This window comes from Panulirus ornatus, chromosome 18 (genome assembly GCF_036320965.1).
Source record: "Panulirus ornatus isolate Po-2019 chromosome 18, ASM3632096v1, whole genome shotgun sequence".
NCBI classification, from domain to species: domain Eukaryota; kingdom Metazoa; phylum Arthropoda; class Malacostraca; order Decapoda; family Palinuridae; genus Panulirus; species Panulirus ornatus.
Genome location: NC_092241.1, coordinates 56,589,165 through 56,603,463, shown reverse-complemented (window position 1 = coordinate 56,603,463; position 14,299 = coordinate 56,589,165). Strand labels below are relative to the sequence as shown.

The following is a 14,299-nucleotide window of genomic DNA, read 5'->3' as shown; positions in this document are numbered from 1 at the left end:
TGCAAAACACGACAAGTATTTGAAGTCATCATAAGAGTGGGTTTGGGTGGCAAAACGTGCCTCATATTAAGTATAAGAGTAATAAGGTGCGGGCAGCTGTGGCTTTCCCTCACGTTTTGTTGCAATAAAACCATCATTACCGTCTCTCTGGCTCACGTGAAGTAAATGTTTTTGTTCGTGTTCATGAACATGTGATGCAACAAATCGTCCAAGACACATCAAAATATTATAACGGCAGTCCCTCTCCGAGGGCCAGTGACCAACATGACGCATAGCCTCTGGTGGTGGTCAAGTGTACGAATATATCTTAGAACAGGTGAGATCGATGAGCAGTGTTAAGAACAAAAGAACATAACAAGTGAGGACACTGCTAGAGGCCTATCTATTGGTCCATGCTAGGCAGGTCGTGAGTCTGTCCACCCTACAACCAACCACCTGAACCCATAAACACATCCAACCTTCGTTTAAACCTACCTAAAGACCCACGTAGCATCCACTACTGTACTTGGCAGCCTGTTGGGTTTACAAAAGGGAAGTCATGTCTCGCTAACATTCTCTCCTTCTTTGATAAAGTATTTGAAACTGTTGATCAGGGTAAGAGTTATGATATTGTATACTTAGACTTAAGTAGGGCTTTTGACAGGGTACCTCAGGAGCGTTTGCTTGGAAAAATAGCGGCACACGACAGCGGGTATTGTGTATGTGATTGGATTAGGGCTTAGCTCACTGAGAGAAAACACAAGATATACATCAACGGAGTTACACTGAACATGGGCAATGTAGCCAATGGTGTTCCTCAGGGGTCAGTCTTGGGACCGCTTTTGTTCGTTATATTAATGTTATCGATTTGGATATGGGAATAACCGGCGACTTGAGCAAATTTGCCGATGATTACCAAAATAGGGGCTGTTAATGAATTATGTATACGTATATATATATATATATATATATATATATATATATATATATATATATATATATATATATATATATATATATATATATATATATGGTGACTGAGTTTGGAAAAGTGTGTGGAAGAAGAAAGTTAAGAGTAAATGTGAATAAGAGCAAGGTTATTAGGTACAGTCGGGTTGAGGGTCAAGTCAATTGGGAGGTGAGTTTGAATGGAGAAAAACTGGAGGAAGTAAAGTGTTTTAGATATCTGGGAGTGGATCTGGCAGCAGATGGAACTATGGAAGCGGAAGTGGATCATAGGGTGGGGGAGGGGGCGAAAATCCTGGGGGCCTTGAAGAATGTGTGGAAGTCGAGAACATTATCTCGGAAAGCAAAAATGGGTATGTTTGAAGGAATAGTGGTTCCAACAATGTTGTATGGTTGCGAGGCGTGGGCTATGGATAGAGTTGTGCGCAGGAGGATGGATGTGCTGGAAATGAGATGTTTGAGGACAATGTGTGGTGTGAGGTGGTTTGATCGAGTGAGTAACGTAAGGGTAAGAGAGATGTGTGGAAATAAAAAGAGCGTGGTTGAGAGAGCAGAAGAGGGTGTTTTGAAGTGGTTTGGGCACATGGAGAGGATGAGTGAGGAAAGATTGACCAAGAGGATATATGTGTCGGAGGTGGAGGGAACAAGGAGAAGAGGGAGACCAAATTGGAGGTGGAAAGATGGAGTGAAAAAGATTTTGTGTGATCGGGGCCTGAGCATGCAGGAGGGTGAAAGGAGGGCAAGGAATAGTGAATTGGAGCGATGTGGTATACCGGGGTTGACGTGCTGTCAGTGGATTGAAGCAGGGCATGTGAAGCGTCTGGGGTAAACCATGGAAAGCTGTGTAGGTATGTATATTTGCGTGTGTGGACGTATGTATATACATGTGTATGGGGGGGGGGGGGTTGGGCCATTTCTTTCGTCTGTTTCCTTGCGCTACCTCGCAAACGCGGGAGACAGCGACAAAGTATAATAAATATAAATAAATATATATATATATATGTATGTATCGAATTTATTAATCAACTCCAAGGGAAAGGTGGACAGCTGGGTATACTGTAGGCTCACCGCTACACCCTTGATTGATATACCTCCGCGTTGTACAATTAGGTTCGGTAAAATGCTATATGCTGGCAGTGTGAGCCTGATGGGAAATGACCGGTGTAGACCCCGTTGCTCACCAACGTGAGACGAAGGGCATTCGAGTACATAGTATTCGAAAAGTCATTTCCCTACTAGGGGCGATCGTAGCTCAGCGGTAGCGCTCCTACCTGTTGCACAGGGGTCCCGGGTTCGATCCTGGCTGTTGGATGTTTGTACGTTCTATGAAAGTGCCCGTTCATATATATATATATATATATATATATATATATATATGTATATATATATTGAGGGTTTCATAGAACTCTATTGAGGAATGCGAAAATAAGAAAAGAAAAGAAATAAAAAGGCAAAAGACTTCAGCGATCAATCTATGTGTTACATTACCTTAACATTTGTATCATAATGTATACATTGAGCTCATTTCGATTATCAATTGTATTTCAACATTTCAGCCTTCATACCTGATATAAAATTTGCTCTATGGCAGCAAGGAAGCCGTAGGAAAACTAAACTGGGATGATTGCTTAATATATTTCTTAAATTTTAACATTACCAATATGGAGAACTAAATCACTTTTTATACAATACGTTTTTCGTAATATGCAAATAACATGACTGAATACAACAAGTTCTTGCCTACTCTCCCAGCCTTTGTAACGTGAAGTGTTAGTGACCTTACGTCACTATCAGCAGACACAGGTCAATGTTTATTGTGTCTCAGTCTTTTCTGTTTAGTGGTCCCAGTCACACGTTTTCTGTGGTCATCCTGATTGTTTGTTGTGTGTGATGATGCTGGTCTTTCATGTGATGTGGGACTGTGAGTTTCTTCCATTCTCGGTTGTCAACATCAGTACCACGGTTCTCCACGTGTTCCACATATGACAATATCCCAGCTTCCATTTTCTGTAGATAAGGCCATCATCTAATCCCTGTGGTGACACTTTCCACAGGAAGAACATGTGTGGATGATGAGGAGGATGACGGAAGAAACGGTTCACAGCAGGAGTTTACGATGGCTTGCTTTGAGGTCCTCGAAGCCCTCTGTGATACCGTGTGAAAGTGAAAATAATGATTAGTACTTATCTTTACACATGCATACATATATATATATATATATATAGAGAGAGAGAGAGAGAGAGAGAGAGAGAGAGAGAGAGAGAGAGAGAGAGAGAGAGAGAGAGAGAGAGAGAGAGAGAGAGAGAGAGAGAGAGAGAGAGAGAGAGAGAGAGAGAGAGAGAGAGAGAGAGAGAGAGAGAGAATACATGGTAGAAAATCTACGTCTAAATATAAGTACGTCTTCCTTAATTCTACCTTCACATTACTGGTTCATCACCGCCACTTGAGTGTCTACATTGTAAACAAGTTGGCGTAAGATACCTTCCAACAGATGACAAGGAACGGTCGACAACTATGAAATAAGACGGAAAAGAAAGTAACATATAAAGCGAGAGAGTCGAATATAAACAGCGGTTGATTTTGTGTCTTCAATAATGCAACAATACTTGAACGTAACTCACAGGAGTGGATAGTTGTAGGGATACTGGTAGAAATTCCAACCGGGATACTGGTAGACACTATGGTAGGGATAATGGGAGAGACTGTGGTAAGGATAACCTAGAAATGGGTTAGCCTCAGTCCTGCCAGCGTACTCAGTCACCAACACCCCAATCAGTACCAGCAGCAGCAACACCCTCACTGTACCAGGAAAAACCAACTCATCTTACTGAACTCGTACAAGGTAAATATATATTCTAATAAACTTAATGACTCTTTCTTATCATAAGTCATTAATACAAGATATCTAATGAACATTTAAGATGTATGATATATTGTATACATACAAATATTGCTAAGTGAAATAACACTTTTCGTAAATCATTTTCTTATTCCGTTACTTCTCAGATCTGTTCCTTCAGTCCCTAAGTTTAAAGCATTGATTGCCTAATTTGTATATTGAATAAGATCACAATACAATTATTGGTTATTATCAAGTTTAATGTTAAAGGTCAGACTTATTGTTAGATGTGCTTATGTGCCAAAAATATTTTGTACTTACATGACATACTTCAGTGAATAATTGATAAAGTTCTCCGTTAAGAAAGAGAATGTAAGTAGTTAGATATATATTTGGTTGGTGGTTCTAACTTGATGATGATGGTCTAAACGACCCTGGCAGTTGTTAGGTTGAAGGATACATATCCAACCAGCCAACCTGTATGTTTGTCTTGTGTGTTACGTTTCTTGGCCAAAAAGCCTTTAGTTTTTGCTATTCAGGAAATCAAGTAACAAATACAAAAGATATGGAACGTTACTTTATATGAATGTTATGGAAATATCAGAATGTTACATTTCCCAAACATACTTCATTAACCTTATTTATATAAATTCTTAGCAGCTAAAGTATACTATGTATGACTAATGAATAACGAATACTGTAAGAAAAACCACTCAAGTCAATGACCAACAATATAACATATATTCAGGAAAGAGTTCAAATGATTTGTGTGTGTGTGTGTCATGCTGTCTTTACTGTTTGTGTGTGTCAGGGAGCAAGTTTTACAATCAAGTTCCTCCGTCTTCTCATCCTTGTATATATGTAAAATAGGTCTGCTCCTATATGTATATATATATATATATATATATATATATATATATATATATATATATATATATATATATATATATATATATATATATATATATAAACTGGAGGAAGTGAAGTGTTTTAGATATCTGGGAGTGGATCTGTCAGCGGATGGAACCATGGAAGCGGAAGTGGATCATAGGGTGGGGGAGGGGGCGAAAATTTTGGGAGCCTTGAAAAATGTGTGGAAGTCGAGAACATTATCTCGGAAAGCAAAAATGGGTATGTTTGAGGGAATAGTGGTTCCAACAATGCTGTATGGTTGCGAGGCGTGGGCTATGGATAGAGATGTGCGCAGGAGGATGGATGTGCTGGAAATGAGATGTTTGAGGACAATGTGTGGTGTGAGGTGGTTTGATCGAGTAAGTAACGTAAGGGTAAGAGAGATGTGTGGAAATAAAAAGAGCGTGGTCGAGAGAGCAGAAGAGGGTGTTTTGAAATGGTTTGGGCACATGGAGAGAATGAGTGAGGAGAGATTGACCAAGAGGATATATGTGTCGGAGGTGGAGGGAACGAGGAGAAGAGGGAGACCAAATTGGAGGTGGAAAGATGGAGTGAAAAAGATTTTGTGTGATCGGGGCCTGAACATGCAGGAGGGTGAAAGGAGGGCAAGAAATAGAGTGAATTGGAGTCATGTGGTATACAGGGGTTGACGTGCTGTCAGTGGATTGAAGCAAGGCATGTGAAGCGTCTGGGGTAAACCATGGAAAGCTGTGTAGGTATGTATATTTGCGTGTGTGGACGTGTGTATGTACATGTGTATGGGGGGGGGGTTGGGCCATTTCTTTCGTCTGTTCCTTGCGCTACCTCGCAAACGCGGGAGACAGCGACAAAGTATAAAAAAAAAAAAAAAAAAAAAAAAAAAAAATATATATATATATATATATATATATATATACATCTGATCTGCTCATATATATGTACATCAGGTCTGCTCCTAAATATGTACACCAGGTCTGCTCCCATATATGTACACCAGGTCTGCTAATATTTATGTACAACAGGTCTGCTCCCATATATGTACACCAGGTCTGCTAATATTTATGTACAACAGGTCTGCTCCCATATATGTACACCAGGTCTGCTCCCATATATGTACACCAGGTCTGCTAATATTTATGTACAACAGGTCTGCTCCCATATATGTACACCAGGTCTGCTCCTATATATGTACACCAAGTCTGCTCCTATATATGTACACCAGGTCTGCTCCTATATATGTACACCAGGTCTGCTCCTATATATGTACACCAAGTCTGGTCCCATATATGTACACCAGGTCTGCTCCCATGTATATAAGCACGTAGCCTCACACCGCAGTCGAAGCCAAGCAAGTACTCATCAACCATCCCCGAGGGGAAGGATGAGCACCTGGGTGGGCCAGTTGCTGCCTAGGATTCCAACCCGTGCGGGTCCGATCCCGGGTTACCCTCTACTGATTCATGATCAGTCAACCTAACCTATACATCATAGATGCATGTGTGTGTGTGTGTGTGTTTGTGTGTGTGTGTGTGTGTGTGTGTGTGTGTGGGAGTGTGTGTAGGTGCACCATGTCCGTGCCCAACCCTGGCTCCTCACCACACCTCTCAACAGCTCTCCAACAATGCATTTCCAAATTCATCAATTTTGTCATACTGAGTAAAGTTAAGTGGTTGTCATATGAAGGCCAGTCGTGTGCTTGACTTACTTGTTCCTGATGTGTCTAGCTTGGACCGTTGCTCCTGAGACTCACTCTCCTACTGATCCTCTGCTCGACTCACCTCCCTTATATACCTCTCATCTCTGGTGGTTGACGAAGTGACCTTGACTATAATTGCTGAATGTTATGATGAAAAGCTGACTGTTTGATTTCTCTCTTGAAGTGTGTATGTAATATATGTTCGGATAAGAAAATACAAATACTAATGCAGAGAATAATATATATATGAATAGAATATATTTTTGTATCAAGAAAGAGAACTATTCATATGGAACAAAAATTCAACATATACCTAAAGTTCTCTATCAAATCATTAGAAACTAAAATTCATAAAGAAATCCATACTTCGATGTGCTTTAATGCAAACAAAAAAAGTTTCCATACGTCGCTGTCAGGTGTGGGGAAACCATTTCTTCCTAGGTTCTCGGGGAGGTCAGAAAGATTCCATCTTTGGTAAAAGCTTCATCATAAGAAGATGGCACGTTTATAAGCTCGACCATCTACACTACGAGAGCTGACAAGAGAGGTCTGGAATAATGGCAACTTAGTTCAAGAAACACACACGAGCACAGGAGGATTTATCTGTCATCAGCTGCAATAACACCAGCAGTCAGTCAGGAAGTAGCAGGAGAAGTAAGACTTGTCCAGTACAACAACCTCCTCAAGAGTGACCTAGTCTGATCACTCTGATCTTCCTCTGCAAGTGACGTGGTCAAGCAACTCCTCATGACTGCCCCAGTACAACACTCTCTCAACTGACGTCGTGCAACAGTTCATGAGTGGCGTTACCATCCCTACCAGGAGTGACTTTGTCCAAATACTGTTAATGAGTGGCATTGTCTAACGAACTCATGTCGCATCACGACCCCACTTCTGGCAATAGCCCTTGTCATATGACAACCCAACACTAGGCAATAGTTTGTGTCGTATGACAGGCCCTGTTTTGGCAATGGCCCCTTGTCATACGACAGCACCTTCTCCTTTTCAAACATTATATTGCTGTTGTAGTTGTTGTTGGTATTTTCTGCAGTTCTTAGTCTTTCACGAAGCACTGGATGACGATGGACGAATCTCAAATACTTTCTAATATATTACTGGACTTACGTACTATCTACAGATGCAGTACAACTAGATCAGAATCTTTACCATATAATAAACGTGGTTCTTTTACTGGAATTTAGTCTATCAAGGCCGTCATTAAGGCAATCAACATCAAGTCATACTCAAATCAAAGATCTTGTCCACCTTTCTTAAGAAACAAGATCATTACAAGGCTATATACTTTCCTGTGTTGAAGATTATTCTCAAACCATATGTACTTAACAGGTTGCAGTCTTCAAGAGACAAGCTTGCATGTTGCAGATATACATAACCTGATGCATTATTAAGAATTTCCTCAGTATCGGAAAGGTATGTGTATAGCGAAACTCTCAGATGGAGTAGAAACTAGTCTTTGAAATTTGATAAACCAAACTTGATCATTATTTCTTAGAATTGCTGAAAAAAACGAAGAAATCGTAAAGGTCGATGACCTATGACAGACGGTGAGTCTAGTGTGACCAGGAACACTGTCCACTCTGCACCTCACATTGTGTGGCCAGGAACACTGTCCACTCTGCACCTCACATTGTGTGGCCAGGAACACTGTCCACTCTGCACCTCACATTGTGTGGCCAGGAACACTGTCCATTCTGCACCTCACATTGTGTGGCCAGGAACACTGTCCATTCTGCACCTCACATTGTGTGGCCAGGATCACTGTCCACTCTGCACCTCACATTGTGTGGCCAGGAACACTGTCCACTCTGCACCTCACATTGTGTGGCCAGGAACACTGTCAATTCTGCACCTCACATTGTGTGGCCAGGAACACTGTCCACTCTGCACCTCACATTGTGTGGCCAGGAACACTGTCCACTCTGCACCTCACATTGTGTGGCCAGGAACACTGTCCACTCTGCACCTCACATTGTGTGGCCAGGAACACCGTCAATTCTGCACCTCACATTGTGTGGCCAGGAACACTGTCCACTCTGCACCTCACATTGTGTGGCCAGGAACACTGTCCACTCTGCACCTCACATTGTGTGGCCAGGAACACTGTCCACTCTGCACCTCACATTGTGTGGCCAGGAACACCGTCAATTCTGCACCTCACATTGTGTGGCCAGGAACACTGTCCACTCTGCACCTCACATTGTGTGGCCAGGAACACTGTCCATTCTGCACCTCACATTGTGTGGCCAAACACCTCTCAGTGGTTAATGATATTCCTGGGCAATACATATATGATTAGCCTATCATCTATAGAAGTATATACATGGCAAATGATACTCATCGTACAAAATAACTACCCTGGATCTGTGTCGATGCTTCACCAACTACCTACCGAGTCAGCTTAATATATACAATAGTAAACTATTATTGACTTCTTCTTAACACAGGTCAACAAACACTGCCAGATCCCTGGAGTAGAACTTACAATACGAATCTGTTTACAAAATCAATGGTGAAATGACTATTGTGAAGTCTCAACCACACATAATCCTACGTCCTCCACACCTGGTGGGTGACTGACTGAAGACGCCAAGTTTGGCAAGTCCCTCCAGCCTAGTGTCCTCATAATATGACCAGCGCCTCAGACAAAAGACTACATCATGAATAGAGTCGATGTAACATTGCATAATTCAGAAAGTTCAAATAAGGAATGAATGCTTCTTCCTACAACAGTCTTATAAGATACAGTTGTAAGAAACATCAATATATAACACTCATACATAGAAAATGTAATGCGACCACAAGGAGATACATAGGGTGGACTCGAGTTAAACCTAACAACATATATATATATATATATATATATATATATATATATATATATATATATATATATATATATATATATATATATATTTTTTTTTTTTTTTTTTATACTTTGTCGCTGTCTCCCGCGTTTGCGAGGTAGCGCAAGGAAACAGACGAAAGAAATGGCCCAACCCCCCCCCCATACACATGTACATACACACGTCCACACACGCAAATATACATACCCACACAGCTCTCCATGGTTCACCCCAGACGCCTCACATGCCCTGATTCAATCCACTGACAGCACGTCAACCCCTGTATACCACATGACTCCAATTCACTCTATTCCTTGCCCTCCTTTCACCCTCCTGCATGTTCAGGCCCCGATCACACAAAATCTTTTTCACTCCATCTTTCCACCTCCAATTTGGTCTCCCTCTTCTCCTCGTTCCCTCCACCTCCGACACATATATCCTCTTGGTCAATCTCTCCTCACTCATTCTCTCCATGTGCCCAAACCATTTCAAAACACCCTCTTCTGCTCTTTCAACCACGCTCTTTTTATTTCCACACATCTCTCTTACCCTTACGTTACTTACTCGATCAAACCACCTCACACCACACATTGTCCTCAAACATCTCATTTCCAGCACATCCATCCTCCTGCGCACATCTCTATCCATAGCCCACGCCTCGCAACCATACAACATTGTTGGAACCACTATTCCCTCAAACATACCCATTTTTGCTTTCCGAGATAATGTTCTCGACTTCCACACATTTTTCAAGGCTCCCAAAATTTTCGCCCCCTCCCCCACCCTATGATCCACTTCCGCTTCCATGGTTCCATCCGCTGACAGATCCACTCCCAGATATCTAAAACACTTCACTTCCTCCAGTTTTTCTCCATTCAAACTCACCTCCCAATTGACTTGACCCTCACCCCTACTGTACCTAATAACCTTGCTCTTATTCACATTTACTCTCAACTTTCTTCTTCCACACACTTTACCAAACTCAGTCACCAGCTTCTGCAGTTTCTCACATGAATCAGCCACCAGCGCTGTATCATCAGCGAACAACAACTGACTCACTTCCCAAGCTCTCTCATCCCCAACAGACTTCATACTTGCCCCTCTTTCCAGGACTCTTGCATTTACCTCCCTTACAACCCCATCCATAAACAAATTAAACAACCATGGAGACATCACACACCCCTGCCGCAAACCTACATTCACTGAGAACCAATCACTTTCCTCTCTTCCTACACTTACACATGCCTTACATCCTCGATAAAAACTTTTCACTGCTTCTAACAACTTGCCTCCAACACCATATATTCTTAATACCTTCCACAGAGGTATATATATATATATATATATATATATATATATATATATATATATATATATATATATATATATATATATATATATATATATATATATACTCTCCCTGGAGATAGGAGTTTAGATAATCTTAACACGATATTTGTCTATACATATGGCACGACATGTTTCACGGAGTCAATCCGCCTCATTAGGTGCCAACCATTCACAAAGTTTTTTTTCTAAATCCCAACACCACCACATAGATTCCGTCTCCACTCTGCCATTCTCGACTGCACACTGGCCGACCGTTAAAGGGAAAGTTAGAGGTGCCTCATGGGTAAGGGGGATTGTGGGGGGGGGGGGGGGGGGGGGGGGTTGGCCTGGGTAGCAAGTTGTGTGTGTGTGTTCAACTATTTTTCTTAAGTTTTCGTATTTTTGATCATTCTGTCATAATGATTGTTTTGATAATAGGATGTGCTGTAAAGTTACCTTGGGACAAATTAAAGTTCTTAGTATCAGCAATTGAGACAGATTTGATATGTGGTCTGAGAATTATCTTTAACACCTGAAGAAGGTGTTCAAGATTTTTTGGTTTGTGGATGTAACTTACTTTGACAGTCTTAATGATCCTGGCAGCATTTCGGCCTCAAGCCCAACCAACCAACCAACCAGTCAACCAACCAACCAACCAACCACCTAACCAATCAACCAACCAGCCAACCAGCCAACCAGCCAACTCGTAGGCAATGTAAGATATGATTGCCTAACCCTTCCTCTAAAAAAAAAAAAAAAAAAAATCCAGAGTCATCAGTGGTAACCTAAGTGAATAATAACATGATAGAATTGATAGTGAATAATAACATGTCAAATTTGATTAGCTTAAATTTACGATAAAGCTGGACCGAACTGGTCCATTTAATAAGAATATATCTAACACAACATACACAGTGTCTGTGGTCAAGCCTGTTAACAATGTAGCTATGAATATCATTATAAATGGCGACTAAGAGGAGGGAACTTGGGAGGTGAGGATGTTTCTTGGAGGGTTCTCTTGGTTACTCTACGAAGAAGAGAGAAAGGTAAGAAAATGAGAAGAAATGACAAGGGCAAAGATCATACATTTAAGACCTGTTGCTACGTTATCTTAATATCTGACTAATGATGTAAAGGTAGCTCATATAAACTATCACTTGTATACCATTTTGTTTACTCTCATGCCAAATATAAGATAGGATCACAGACAACAAGAAAACAGTTGCAAAATTCTGCTAAGAATATATTTCCTTATATTCTCATAAATTCATTAAAACCAATACAGGAATATCAACTGTTTCTCACAAAGCTGATTTCCAGTAACATACACATGATATGGTAATTGACCACTACAGGTTATCAGCTACTCTCCCAGCCTTTATCGTCCGTGTTTATCATGACAACCTTTTCTGGTTGGTGGTCCCAGTCATCTGTTTTCGGTGAACATCTGGATATCCTGTTGTCTGTGATGATGCTGGTCTTCTGTGTGATCTAGGGCTGAGTTTCCTCCATTCTCGACTGCCAATACCATTTCCACGTGTTCCACACATGAAACTTTCCTGGTTTCTATGTTCCGTTGTTATGGTGATCATCCAGGTTCTGTTATGACATCTATAGCAGCTCGTAAGGACGTTGTAGATTTGGGTTGGCTGCGAGGGAAGATCATGGTTATGGCAAAGCCAACTTTGGATTGATAAGTAGTAGTTGTTGAGCTTCGTATCCTTGTTACAATGGCTGGCCGCTGAAAGAGAGAGAGAGAGAGAGAGAGAGAGAGAGAGAGAGAGAGAGAGAGAGAGAGAGAGAGAGAGAGAGAGAGTCAGACAGATTGACATACAGACAGACAGAACACGGCAGAAAATCTACGAATATATATGTTTACATCCTCCTTAAGTTTACTTCAGCATTAGTGGGTCAACACTACTGCACGGGTGTCTACATTGTACATCAGTTGACGTAGAATACGTTTCCTTCCAACACAGATCAGAAGAAACTCATGATAAAGATGGAATAAGACAAAGAAAGTGAAGTAAAGTACTAAGTAAAGCGAAATTACAAAATTTAGGCTTCATACATTGATTATTTTACTCTAACGACACAAAGATACTTGAACGCAACTTGTTGGAAGGGTAATTGAAGATGATTGTTAGCCTCAGTGCAGCGAGCCAGCTTGTTCAGTCACCAGCACCACCACAACCAGTAGCAGCAGCAGCAACACCCTCACTGTACCAGGAAAAACCAACTCATCTTACTGAACTCGTACAAGGTAAATATATATTCTAATAAACTTAATGACTCTTTCTTATCATACGTCAGTAATATAAGATATCTAATGAACATTTAAGATGTATGATATATTGCATACACAACTGTTATTGAGGGAAATAAAACTTGAACGAATTATTTTATTTTATTAGTTTTGAAACTTTTTCTTTTATGCATAATTTCAAAATACTTTATAGCCTAATCTTTGCATGTTAAATGGGATCACAATATACCATGTGTTAGTTATTATCAAGTTTAATCTTAATGGCTAGACTTACTGTTCAATGTGCTTATATGCCTAGAATATTTTGTACTTGCATGACATACTTCTGTGAATAGTTGATAAAGTCCTCTGCTTAATCAACAAAATGTACATGGTCAAAAATGTAGTGTGCTCTCGTATGGTCGAATGGTGTATACAACAATTTGACTGGTGGCTATATCTTGACCCCTGGCCGTTGATGAGACTAAAGCTCACACCTAACCTACAGTTGTTAAAAGCAAATAGACTAAATAACATTCATTATATCAAAAGCTCTCTGTAGTATGGCTCAAGACCCGACAAATAGTATGGATATATTAGCATATAAACCGACATTGTGGGTCAGGATATTAATCTAAATATACTTTATCAACTCCACGTATCTACTCTCAAAGCAAATCCAGTTTATCATGCACGTATATGTATGTCTAACTTTAATAAATTGATTTGCGTTACAACGAAAACACATCAGTCAAGAGCTATTAATAACACACCTCTCCACTCTCTCTCTCTCTCTCTCTTCTCTCTCTCTCTCTCTCTCTCTCTCTCTCTCTCTCTCTCTCTCTCTCTCTCTCTCTCTTTTTATCACCAACATTGCAGTCGACGTCTGGCTTCTGTGTATGTCAGTTTTTCCTTCCAGTTTGGCTAAATTTGTCTTCTGTTATTCCAAGTCTTTTATTCACCATCATCTTGACTTAATCATTCATAATTGAAATGATATCACCATATAAAACAGACACATGTTCTTAAAAGAGCCACTACACACACACACACACACACATACACACACAGACACATATATACCAGACCTGTGTCAGTAGTGATATCCTGGGAAAACACACCCAAACGGTGCCAGTAGCAGCACCTCGTGAACACACACACTCGACCTGGAACAGACAGTCACATAACAAGAGCCCCAGGCAGGGCTGGATCTGGCCAGTCACACATTACACATACAATGTATATAAACTTTATAACATGTGATTCTATATCAGTGTTCCCTGACTATCGAACAGGATCTGGTATGTTCCAGTTGGTTCAAGCTATTTGTTTCAATTTATGGAATCCAGTCGTGGGTTTGACTTCCTTGTTCCTGATGTGTCTAGATGCGACCGTTGCTTCTAAGACGTACTATCCTCCTGGGCCTGTGCCCACCTCACCTCTCTTATATACCTCTCGTCCCTGACATCTGACGAAGCAACCTTCACCAC

General features: G+C 40.8%; 1 long non-coding RNA gene across 1 annotated transcript; it reads right to left on the bottom strand.

The window, feature by feature from the left end:
- Positions 1-2,564: 2,564 nt before the first annotated feature.
- On the bottom strand, positions 2,565-6,525 carry LOC139755126 (uncharacterized). The gene is made up of 3 exons (XR_011714033.1): positions 6,381-6,525; positions 3,567-3,744; positions 2,565-3,090 (listed from the first exon to the last, which is right to left on the bottom strand). It is a non-coding gene; the product is annotated as an uncharacterized lncRNA (long non-coding RNA).
- Between the last annotated feature and the right edge of the window lie 7,774 nt (positions 6,526-14,299).